Below are 13,000 nucleotides of genomic sequence, written 5' to 3'. Positions count from 1 at the left end.
GAACGTCAGTGACAATGTAATGAATCTACTTAGAGATTTCCGTATTTAAATGAAAATCCACAAACCCTTGACTTGATACTGATCCACATGTATATGTTAGGAGTAATATCATTCCCGCTATACTTTCAGAGGATCAGTTCAATTTTATTTTTGCATTCCATTTTCAGTATGAAATAAGAAAACTGAAGAAAAAAAAAGTGAGAGCATAGCTTTTGGACGAACTATTTTATGCATCAAGGCAGGTTATGTAGTATAGTGGTGGGGAAAATACATAGGGAAGAGGGTAAAAAGACTTAAGCTTTATCAAATTGAATGATGGTATACACTTGTTAGCAAACAATTGGGTTTTTATTTTTATTTATTTTTTTTTTTTGGGGGGGGAATTATTAGAATGCAGGCAATCATCTTTATAAGCAGAGCTTGACTATATTAATTTCACCTCTTGTAAACTTTAGACACAATTTAAACTATGCCATAAAGGAAATTATAAATGTCGCCACTCACTGGATGAACAGCAGTGCAAAGGGAGTACATTGCTGTGATGAAAACTAGTGTGCGTTGTGTTTTGAGGATCGGATGATGGAGCTTAAAACTCCATGATCGGATAAATTTGATGTGTAAAAGAAAGTATACTATACGTGTTAATGTGATGGGGAAACGTATTCATAATATATCAGGTTCTGTAAACTCTGTTATGAGTTTACTTATGTGTAGAAAAAATGTTGGGAAATGAGGATTGATCAGTTCTCATTTGAAAATATTCCTAACTCGATGAAGTGGTTCCGCCTATCATCCAACTGGACCCTATGTGTAGGCTATCCAGTCATCTTCTTAGATGAAAAATGAACAAACAAACAAACAAACAGAAAGTGTTCACTATTTTATCGTGTATTGCTATGTTGTTCGTTTCGTTGTTTATTGATTTTTGCTTGTGTTTTTCATAAGCATGAAAGGCAAGGCTGTGACCAGGATTCCACAAATATAATATAAGAAATTAATGAAGTCCTTACCACAATAATCCACATGAAATGATAAGGCCCGTTTGTTAGCATGCGGAGGACCTCTCAAGCTCTACCATGTGTGTGTTTTTTTTTTATTCACTTTCATGAAAGAGTCATTTTCATCCTTATTGAATTGGTGTAACATCATACAATAATTTAAGAGGAAAAAACACGTCATTATCACCTCCACTAGAGCAATATTTGTATTGAGCAATGTGAATGAAAAAGATTGAATGAAACATAAGATACGCCCTATACTCTTGGCTTAAAAACTCCGCTGCCTAATCACTTTTAGATCTATTTTCATCCGCTTTGCACAGGCAATGGAACACGAATGCCTAGACGGAGAGATATGGGTTCAACGTCTTGGATGTGTGCTGAAGTCCACTAGTAAGTGTATACATGCAATCAAATATGGAATCAAAGAGTGCATTTTGGAACAAATTTTATTTCACCATCTGTGCGTATATGAAATCACATGCAAACTGTAACATTATCCGTTTGATGTTTGATAACATTTTGACGCTGCTCTTTTCCATACTCAGTCCTATCATTACCGTCATAATTGTGTTGGAATAAAAATGTTATACCAGCCATGATTATAATCATTCACTCAGAAGGCTTGTTCTTAAAGCCAACAGCATTTTGTATCATACCTAAGTGATATTTATGTGTTCTTGTTCTTGTCGAAAAAAAAAAATTAAATAAAGATCGAAAATTGAAATTCCTATACACCTGTACGTATCTTCTAGAAATTTGTACTTTTAGTAAGGAAAAAGACAAAAACAATTTTAAAATACTTTATATGTAGATTTGTGTAGCGTATTCAGGTAAAGGTAATTGTTAAACTTATTCCTGACATTTTCCAGCAAACGCACCAGTCAACGTCGTACGGACAACTTTGGCGTCATTCATAGACATCATCAGTACCACAGGTATTGTCCTCATATGACTTTATCAGAAGTCTTTGTTATCCCTATGACGTTGTCGTTGCCCTTGTAGTCTTCAGAATTCGCTTCCTAACTCAAAACGGTTATCTGTCATGAAAGCGATGCAAATCTAAACCAAGAAATTTGGCTTAAGGAAAGGTTCGAACTGGATACAACCTCAAGTATGCGCTCGCCTATACGATTATGTCTCTTTTTTTTTTTTCTAACGAGGAGTAATTATGACCGCCTGAACTTCTACAGAGGTCGCAAGAACAGTTTCATCTCTATACCAAATTTGCAAATTTGCAGTTTAATATTACTTGTACACATAACACTTCCTGTGACACGGACAATACTTATACAGTGTACCCTTTCTAATGGTACACATGTAACAGTATAATTCCTGTGAGTTTGTACGTAGATGTCTAACCAGTAATGACGATAACTGTACTTGCGAAGTTTGTAGCAATCTGTTCATGCGTTCTGAATAGAACGGTAGAAAGAAGATTGATTCATCATGACTTGTGATGGATCTCATTGACATGATATTAATATGTTAAGCAATAGAATAAAAACAAAATACATGTATACGAATATGACACCTGTAGGGTAAATTACACGTAAGAAATGGTGAACATGATGTTGGTATCTTTCATGATATCTCCTGCAGTATACAGGTATCCCTTTTGGAACAACATAAGACATTGCCACACAGTGTGGTTCATTTGGAAATGTGCCAATATCACACAGTTATTATGTAAAATCGGGGCATTTGCACGTAAACCACATCGTGTTACTTATAAATTCAAATTGTGATAGAAACCATTTAGTATCCTTCATATACTAGTAGTTGTCATTCTTCTCGTTCATAATCTGTGACTTAGTGAAAGTTCGGGATACTAACATAACATTACAACTAAATGTGTCTCCTTTTTTTAATAGGTACATTGACAACCCCCAAAGTGAACAACACAGCCGTTGTAATAGCAGCGTGTCTTTTAATAGGGATTGTGTTAGTAGCGTCACTTTTTTTCATTGGACGGTACTACTGCAGAAAGCTTGAGAAGCATAAGAAGGTGACCTCGACGACACCAGACCCAGAAGCGGCTGCCCCGCCTACCCCCCTTGGCATGCAGATTGATTAAGACTATATCATATTATAGTTTAGTGTCTTGGAAATGAATAAATGTTTGATATCAAATTGTTTGGTTAAATCATATTTCTCATATATTTTATATCTTTACTTGATCAACGAGCAAAATGATTATACATATTTCCTAGATGACTTCTGTGTTTGCTGTCTTGCTATGTAGTTAAAAGAAATAGTCAGCCTCTCATACGCAAGGAGTACATTACAAGTAGCGATTTATTCTACCATGTCTCACGTATGAGAACCATGCGTCACAAATTATTTACCATCGATGTTGGATAAACACACCAACCCTGTTTGGCATTCTGAGTGCTGTTAGGTTCATCTGTACTCTGTTGTTCTTCAAGTACATCCAAAATACATACACTGTCTAATACAAAACTTATTTACAAGGAAATTTATCATGTTACATGAGGTAGTTTAAGCACATTATACTATTACGCTGTTGTGTCGTGGTGTGCACAAACTATCTCGCATGACTTGTGTAAAGTTAGAATCCTGTCTTTTAGCGTTTCCCGTTGAACTTTGTCTTTAAGCTATTTTGTAGTCATGTATTCTGTAATAATTCTAATTTTTCATTCACGGTCTTTAATACAATGTATAGCATCATAATATACTTGCATTCTTACTTAAACTGTATCTACGTAATATCAATCAAATCCACTGTGGTCAATTAGATGTAAAATTATCATTTTGCTCGTTGATCAAGTGTAGTCTATGTATCTTATGTAAGGCGCTATGTAAATGTATCATTATTACATTATCACTGTCTGTAGTTGACTATGCATCTAATCTGACATATTATGCAGGCATACTACGTGAAAGCTATACCGGCAAAAAAAAAGGCAGTGTAACTTAATTTACATGTAGTTCAAACATAATCCTGGTAAGATGGTAGTTACTTGTTGTCTGGATAGCTTTTTTACTTTCCATTTCTGTATACGGTATGACCAAATTGTCGTGTCACATTAAAATCTGCATTGTATATGTTGTTTGTTTTATGTTTATATTCTCTGTATCGTTTCTGGATAGCATTGTAGACCTACAATGATCTCAGAAAAATGAGCTGATTTTTTTTTTCACATAATAATTCCACTTCTAGGTAGTCATGACAACGACGTGAATACGCTTACCAGCCTTGCTGGCTTTCTCTGAACGCACCACTTTCTCTTCTATCACGTACAATGTATTTCTTTCCTGTTGTGATCGGTAACAATGTGTACAATTTGTAATCTTGTTTTTTAGTAACATGTATAATTGTATGCTTTATCTAACATTGTATGTTTATGTTGCTTTCTATGATTTGAAACGGAAATGAACGAAATTGCATTGAATTGAATAACCGTATACTCACAGGGACATGAGGTGAAAGAAGATTATTCGTTACCCTCGTCTTGGCTTTTGTATCTTGTAGTTTGCTTTTATTTTTGATCTTTTTTTCTGTAACGTGTGAGTTACCGACACATATTGAACCATACTGGCAAAAGAGCTATTAAGTTGGAACGAAATGCTTACCATCTTTGTCTTTACTTTTCTTTAAGCCACATGCAGTGAAGAGATACAAATCTTATTCTTATTCCTCTATAGCTAAATCAGAATTAAGAAAGCAATAACAAAATGTACTCAGATAACGTGAAATATTCTGAAATAGGAAAGTGCACAGAGAGCGGATGTCTACAGCGATCACTGCAAAAAGATGCTTTGGGAGCAGAATCCGAAAAGGCGTAATTTTGGATTTGCTAAATATCAACTACTATTTCTAAAAGGTAGATTCTTGCATGAAATGTCAAGTCACTTTCCATAGTTGATCCATCTCCTGAGCACTTGACTGGCGAATACCTACCCCAAACATCATAGCCCTAATTTACATATTGGTATACTATGTGGTATTCAAAACAAAAATATCCCACTGGGGACAATTGAGTTGAATTTGGGTGGTAGGGATTATGTGGGTTTTTTTCTCTCTCTCTTCCTTGTACAGACACAGAGATATTTATCGGCCCAATGGGCACGACCTACATTTATTCAACGCGCATGTATACCAATTGTCATCACTGTGTGATTTGACTTGATTCGACACACTGGTTCCGGCGATCAAAGAATAAAGACTTTACATCTTGTGTTCCCACGTTATAATCACAAAACATGTGTGCTGTGGTTTATTGTCCAGTGTCACGTCATCATCAAACCACGTAGTACAACAAAACGCACACACATTTACATGCAAACACATACAATCACAGCCGAGGAATTCCTAATCACTTAATGGTCTTCTATCATCAGTAAATAAACGGATTTGGTGTAAGATTAAAAGTCCCAAGGTCATAAGGGATATGTTGAAATGTTCAACCAGGGAGGTGGAAAGACACCTAATTTAACACGCATTGCAGTGTGAAATATCTATTATTGTTATAAACAGGTCAATCTGGTGTATTTATTGTGGTACTTATCGCCTCGCCAAATTTGTTTCTCGTCTCAGAATCAATATCATGAATATGGACGAACGAGTATATGAATGAGTACATGAGATAATGTGGCGTAAACAGCGTCCGCTGACGTCTATGGTAAATCGAAGTTAAAGGCTCTATAAATGCAATGAAAATGCGAATATCTCGATACGTGTCATACATTCTCATTCACTTCAATAGGTAATATATTGGTAAACAATTCATTTTTTTCATCAAGTTTTTGTTCATACGGTCATTTGAAACAAACGACAGTTTGTCACCTTTCGTGCCATTTTATCGATCAATATTAAAGGCAGTAGAAGGAGACTTCTCTTCGGTAAACTGGTTCTATTTCTGTCAAAATTCCTTATTGTTAAAGCATGGTCCGTGATCCCTACTTTCTCATTTCATCCCAGTGCGGATCTCAAATGGTTATCTAAAGAATACGCATGTATATATTATAAACATAAGGACTTTAACAAGCAGTATGATAACGAGTTGGTGTCTTGTGACGACACGTTCACACTGTATACTTGTTAATCCAAAAATCAAGAGTTGAGTAAAACAGGTCACTTCCAATTCATTTCGACTTTTGTTACTCATATATGAGAGCTGCGCATCGAAACGTGAAATTCCATCCATAGTATCCATTCTAGTCCGATCCAAACCAGTATAATGAATATGGCAATTGAAACATAATATACTGTGTACTAATTCATGGATGTGTTGTCTTAATCCTGAAGCCTGAATCTCCTATTGTATGATTCTTCAGTATTCATTTTGCTATAACTTTTGTATAAAGCGCTCTGTGAGAAACGAGGAGTTATTGCAATGATTGTGGTTTCTTCCAAAATCCGACCAGAGAAATGACGGGGGAGTGGGGGTGGGGGAGTATTTATTTTTAACCCGGAGATTTCATTCGCAGATGCAATGTACATGTGGGTTTTTCCCCTTTCTTCGTTTTTGGACTCTGAGAAATTTCAGAAGGGGGTTATGAGATATCTTGAAAATCAGAGAAATTAGATCAAATCTCACTGATTAAAAAAGAAGAAGAAGAAGAAGAAGAAGAAGAAGAAGAAGAAGAAGAAGAAGAAACTATAATTGTTGACAGCTTAGTATACCTGAAATGGGGTGGGGTATCTCACTTGATATGGCGTTGGAATGAAAGCTCATTAAAGACAGGGCGTGCATTGAGCAGTGCTCCTTTAGAGGAGTCTCTAAGGTAAGGAACGCCTGCGAAAGGGGGGGGGGGGAAGAGAAATTTAGGCAGTCTCGAGATAGGGGGTGCTTTCAAAAGGGAGGGAATGAGCATGATTATAATCATGCTTACCCTAAATAATATGCTGAGGGGAGGGGTGGGCGGGCAGTCAAACAAGCAAAACAACATAACAGCAGGAATCCTCATGACAAACAGATTTCTGGTTAAAACAATCAAACAAACAAGCGTCAATTAAAATACTGTAGATCATGGATTATCAACAATATTTTTTCTGTAAGAGGAAAAGATAGGGTTCCTATTAAACAAATTCTAAGATTCAAAGAGAGTTTCTATAACTACACGTCTTCATACCAACTGCACTGTTATAAGCACTAAAATAATTTGATCATTGGGTTTCCTCTGGTTATGACCGCGGAAGTAGTTTTGTGGTTTATAACCAGACATGAAAATTCTCCTGTTACTCACTGAGCGCTTTATATGAAAGCTATAGCAAAATGACTACTGAAGAACCATACAATAACAGGTCCAGGTTTCCACCAACCTTCCACGTCTTACAAGCTTGACTTTTTTAGTGAAACACCGTTTTCCATCACTGTGATTATTTATCATTTTTGTTGCCATGGCAAAGTGCATTGTTTCTTGTTTATGACATAATTCGAGCATACACTTATATATTCCATTTGAAAAAAAAAAATCCTTTATCAGAATGAAAAATTGTATCACTTTTGATTATGTCAACTTTTTCTTTTTGTTTTGATGATGGAAATTAATAAACTATTGAAATGAATTGAATTGAAAAGTACTTTTTGCTGACTAGCTTTCATCCACTCCTATGGAGTTCCCCAGGCCGAGTGGTTACACCGTTTCTCATGCACTGCCTATATACTTGTTTCCTGATCTCCCCAACTTATGAAAGCTTTCTGCACTTGAAGAATCGGTCGTCATGGTCGTCCGTGAAAATCCAGTTTTTCATTCACAGCTGAGAATCAAAGGTTATATACGAATATTCTTAGATTCGATACCAGGGCACTGTGGGTTATATTGGTAGGAAAGCGCAACCTATACGAGAATAAACTAAAAGAGAACATCGTATAAAGATACAAAATGAACTTCAAATGAAAGAGATGAATAGCATTTTAAAGATTACCGTTGATACTTTAAATTGACAAAGGGTATATGGGAAAATCCACCTTGAAACAAAGAACAACCAAAAGGCCAAAAAAAAAAAACCACAACAACAACAAGAATCATTTTGCACAATAATTGATGAGTAGCATGCCTCAACCTCAACCTAAGGGAAATAAAAAGACACGATACACTGCTCCGCTCTAATTATAGCACAGGGGATACAGATTACTTTCGAAAACTAGAGACGGTGAAAAGCCACGATATAATACACAGCAATGCCAACAATAATCGTACACTGTATATACTTTCGATTGTCAAGTCCTGGGAGGTGTTTCATAAAGCTGTTCGTAAAGTTACGAACGACTTACGAGCGACTGGTGATCAGTTCTTGTGCTGAATTATTGAAATTCTGATAAGTATAGCACATCAGAACTGATCACCAGTCGCTCGTAAGTTGTTCGCAACTTTACGAACAGCTTTACGAAACAGGGCCCTGGTCAGCTGGACAATATAATAACAATTAACCTTCACTTGATAAGCCAACTGTAGGCCTATATTACATGTATAATTGCATGGTGATATCTTTCTTTCATTTCTATTTTTCTCCTGAGCTCTCCCTCTCCATTCTCCCTCCCTCCTCCTCCATCCCTCCTCCTCCATCTCCCCCCCCCCTCTCTCTCTCTCTCCTCACATTGATTACAATGATCACGAGGCCCTAAAGCCAACACAGGATTGTACCACACTGGCCCATCACATAAGGTGATCTGTCTCTCAACCACGATCGAGAAATCCACTTGAGTGTTGGTTTCATTTAACGTCGGAAAAGGTCCTTAACATTCCTGTTTCGGTCTTGGTTCTTTTCGATGGTATTTGATCAGTCTATGTATAGGCAGGGCCCTTATCAAGATGCTGAGGAGCCTCCTCAACGTACCGAGCCGAGCTGGCCAGAGAATAAGTTAAAGCTAAAAAGTTAGTTAAATAAGATAAGTTAGTTAAATTAAAAAAATCGTTATAAGGCATATTATGTTCAGAAGCCGTTGTCCAAGTCGAGCATTTTGCACATTTTACAAAATTATATACAGTGTTGTGATTTTTTATATATATTTCTATGACTTGTAAATAGTAATCTATGTTCGATATTGTTATACTTATTTTCTGTTATGTATACAAGAGGAGAAATATAACTTACTGAAACTTACTGAAAACTACTGAAAGAATGCACCATAATCCGGAGGAGAAACCGTTCGACCACTTTGTGCGTGGATTAAAGCGGGCAAAGGGGGAAATATAAAGTATCAGCAGTGGCTAGGATAATATTTTGAATAATTATGATGTTGAAAGTTTTACAGTGAGAAGGCAAAGTGTTGCAATTCGCCACGGTGTCTTGTACAGTACTCGAAAAGGATATAGCTTCCGGAAACTTGATGTGTAAATAGACACTTTATAAGGACGAGAATAAAGGACATCAGATCACTTGGCAACGTGCCTTGTGTACTATAAAAACAAAATCGTCCGAACCGTCTGAGCAATCAAAAGTGGAGACATTTACGACTATACCTATGTTTGATTTTATTTCTATACTTAATGAAAAACTCCTTTACACATGCAAAATGTGTTTATTTTTATACATGTGTGCTTACCAAAATTGAAGGTGAAAGCTGAAAGTCCGAAAAGGGGGACATTTCACATTTTCTTAGCACAATAGAAATTTGATCAAAATGGGATGAAAAGCAGGAATTATGAGAAGTTATGACATTTTGAAGTTTCGCTACTTTTTCGGGGAACAGTTCTTTAACACTCAATATGAATAGGACTCAACAATGCACACCACATTTTCTCTGATTGTTGCTACATGGAGCTATAGTCGATAATATTCAAAGCGATGATAGAGCGATGATAGTCAAACTAGAATTAATTGAACAAGGCCCGAAATCCATCTTTATTTCTTCTCTATCAGATACGCTACATGAAAGCGTACTTCAAAATCAACGACACCATTCTAATCTGTATAAGTCATTCCTCTCACGGTGTGATGAAGCTGGAAGAAACGGAGAAGAGTATGAAGATAATACAACGAAACAAACAAACTTTTAAGTCTACAATATTGTGTTATATAGTTAAGAATATCCTTAAATCAAAAAAGCAGCGAATCCAATCATAGGCACCATTCTCTGCACTTTCTCAATGTCTGTACATCTAAAATATTCTGATTTACACCAAGTGAAATATTGATTTGTAGACAGCCCATAATCAGTCTTGGAATGTTGAAATGTTTCATGTTGAAAAATGCGCAACATGCCAAAATCATATTGTTTTACAATCATGCCCAGTGATGTTCAGTCACTATGTAGTACAGTATAGGCCTATACATGTAATTAGTTTTTCGACATGAAAAAAACACTTTGCCATTATTCCTTTATCCCTCTTACACAAGATGGAGAACGTGATTACATTGTGTAGATATGGCAACCAGAACAAATCCTCAGCATCGCAAAACATAACGCCCTAATGGGTACATGCATGAGTGTATGTAGTACATGTGCTATAATACACAGCCGAGTCTACTCATAGTAGAGCAGATAAGCCGAAGAATTGTGCAAAATTTGACTAAAGCATGAAACTTTCACCATTGTTAGTACATGCTATAAGATTGATTTTAAGATCGGGAGGTAAGTCTGAATTGACCTCTGATGACCTCTAGAGGTCAATGACCTCAAAATCTAAGAAAATTGATATTTTACGTCATTGGTTAATGATAAACACAGTAATGATGTACTAAAACTTAATATTTGTCACAGTGAAATTGTCTTTATGTTCCACAGAGCCCTGACAGGTTTCTACCTTTGACCTCTGATGACCTCCAGAGGTCAATGACCTCAAAATGTCAGAAAATTGATATTTTGCATCATTGGTTAATGATAAAACACAGTAATGATGTACTAAAACTTAATTTTTGTCACTGTGAAATTGTCTTTATATTCCACAGAGCCCTGACAGGTTTCTATCTTTGACCTCTGATGACCTTCAGAGGTCAATGACCTCAAAATGTCAGAAAATTGATATTTAAATGCATCACTCATAACTGAAACACGATAATTATGTACTAAAAACTAATTTTTGTAAGAGGAATTGCCTCAATGTTCCACTGAGCCTTTCGAGTCAGATTTCTACCTTTGACCTCTGATGACCTCAGATGACCTATGATGAGGCCAATGACCTCAAAATGTCAGAACATTGATATTTGGTGCAATTGGTTGATGACAAATATGATTTAGATGTTATATTCATTTGTATTACAATTGAATTGTTTTCCTATTCCACAGAGCAAGAGAAATTACTCACGTGTCTCTACCTTTGACCTCTGAGGAAGGTGACAGGTCAATGACCTCAAAATATCAGAATATTGATATTCTATGTATAGTCAATGGTCAACTTTGTAATACCCGATGTACAATCATTTATGCTATAATAGAAGAATCTTGTCATTCCATGGAACATTGGTCATTAGCCTGTGCATTATATCCAACTTTGACCTCTCAGGACAATGAGAGGTCACTAAGGTCACATGTGTAGGCTTACCTGTATTGATGTTTGGCTTCATTGGTGTAATCGTAAATGCTTAATCATGTACAAATCACGCATTGATGTTTTGATCAAAGTATGTACGCATATTCCACAGAGCATTGGTTTATAGTAACAGGTCTCTGAAATGTGAGAGGTCAATTACTTCAGAAATAAAGCTTAAGTTTCTTGAGTGATGGCAGTGACCTCAAATACATCTGTTATGTTTGGGTTAGTTATGTAGACTAGCAAATATGGCCATTATCTCGACACTCGAGGAAAACAAGGCCCACGAGACTGATATACAGAGTGTTTAATCTATTCAGTGTAAGTCTCATAGATCTTTTCCCCCATTTGTCGGACTCATTATGGGACTGGTTTGCCTAAGTGTCAAGCTCATGGGCAATATTTGCATAGTTTCCAGCTGGTGGGCCTGTATTGGCCAGTGTAAAGCTGGTGGGTTGTTACAGTATGACTGCGATGAATGACTCATGGTCCTGGAGTATACAGTCCACAGCTGCGACATCATGGACCATCTTGAAAACTTCGACATACTGTGAGGCCCAACATGCATTCCACATGAAGCAATCCTGTGTATTGCAACTAGCTATTGCCATCCGAGACCTACCCAGGGAATAGATAAGCATTCATGGCAAACCATGGAGAAAGCGGATTGTGCAAAATATTTTGGAGTTCCAATAGGAGGCTCAACTGGAATCAAATCGCCACAGCAGCTTAAAAAGGTTATACTTCAACCAAAGACTCTCTCCAGACGAAGATACGAGTATCATAGAGTTCAGGTGTTTTGCTACTCCATGCCGCTCAGGACTGTCCTGGAATATGCATGCATCATCTGGGATCCATTCACCCAGGTGAAACATCATGAAGTTTGGAATGATCCAGAGAAGATATGCACTCTTTAGCTGCAATGACCATCATATGCAAAACAAGCAGTGTTACAGCCACACTTGAAAAACAAAACAAAGCAAAACAAAACAAAACTACAATGGCGATCCCTGTAAGAAAGTACAGCTCAGGCAAATTCAGCGATGATGTTCTGCATCAAGAACCCCACAATATCCACTCCGCAGGAAGTTGTGGCTCTATTGCTGCATTCTTCAAAAAGGGCAAATGACCAAAAATGTCAGGCATCATTTGCAAGAACACAAAGTAGGCCTACTCCCAAAAAAGGTGGCGGCTACTCTCGGCCACTGTCTCTTGTATCTCTTTGAAACACTTCAGGAGAGAGATACTCAATATTCAGCTCTGTTATAAAAGATACATATGTCTCTCTTTTTTGTTTTTGCATTTGTTTGTTGTTTTTTGCTTCATATAGCTCTTTGGATACCTTCTTTAACCAATTAAGAAAAGGCTCCATGGCAGAATATTACAAGATTACACAGTATAATGAAGAAGAAGAAGAAGAAGAAGAAGAAGAAGGAGAATAGGAAACGAGATCTGCTGTCAATGATGAAGAGCCAATACCAATCAGTTCCATGGCAAATCTTAGTCGGCACTGCAAAGGTTTGGATGTCTCTCTCTGTTGACAAAGGATATTCTAAAGC

The sequence above is a fragment of the Diadema antillarum genome, unplaced genomic scaffold (genome assembly GCF_040938485.1).
Source record: "Diadema antillarum isolate AM-2024a unplaced genomic scaffold, OU_Dant_1.0 seq00001757_RagTag, whole genome shotgun sequence".
In the NCBI taxonomy this organism is placed as follows: Eukaryota; Metazoa; Echinodermata; class Echinoidea; order Diadematoida; family Diadematidae; genus Diadema; species Diadema antillarum.
The sequence above is the reverse complement of the archived record's forward strand: the minus strand, read 5'-3'. Positions refer to the sequence as shown.